We start from the raw sequence: 556 nt of genomic DNA on the forward strand, positions 1-556 counted from the left end.
AAAACTACATCCAACTGACTTTTAAAACGCAGTATTCTGAATGTGCGTCAGTGTGCATGTATGGAGCTGACTGTGGGATTTTCAATGCATCTGAGAGAGTTGTCATCTCAGAGTGAGACAGTTTTCATCTGCAGAGTGAGACAGTTTTCATCTCAGAGTGAGACAGTTGTCATCTGCAGAGTGAGACAGTTTTCATCTGCAGAGTAAGACAGTTTTCATCTGCAGAGTGAGACAGTTGTCATCTGCAGAGTAAGAGACTCAGCAAGTCTCCTTTGCGTCAGCAACAGCCACGGTTCATCACTAGATTGCTGTTTCCGACTGACTCATTCAGCTTTAATGGGCTCGTTCACACCCCTGAAGATAAAACATGCTCAATGTAAATTCAAATGTAAACTGTGCAGAGTGGGAGTCTTTCAGCCGGCCTGTTAGGACGATGCTGCCATGCTGTCAAGTCAGTAAACGGTTCAAAACACGTCCGTACTGAAGTCTAACCGATGTATGTGTGTGTGTGTGTGCCTGGGCTCCTGCTTCCAGGCTGGGTGTCCCTGCAAGGCCT

The sequence above is a fragment of the Hypomesus transpacificus genome, chromosome 19, assembly GCF_021917145.1.
Source record: "Hypomesus transpacificus isolate Combined female chromosome 19, fHypTra1, whole genome shotgun sequence".
Lineage (NCBI taxonomy): Eukaryota > Metazoa > Chordata > Actinopteri > Osmeriformes > Osmeridae > Hypomesus > Hypomesus transpacificus.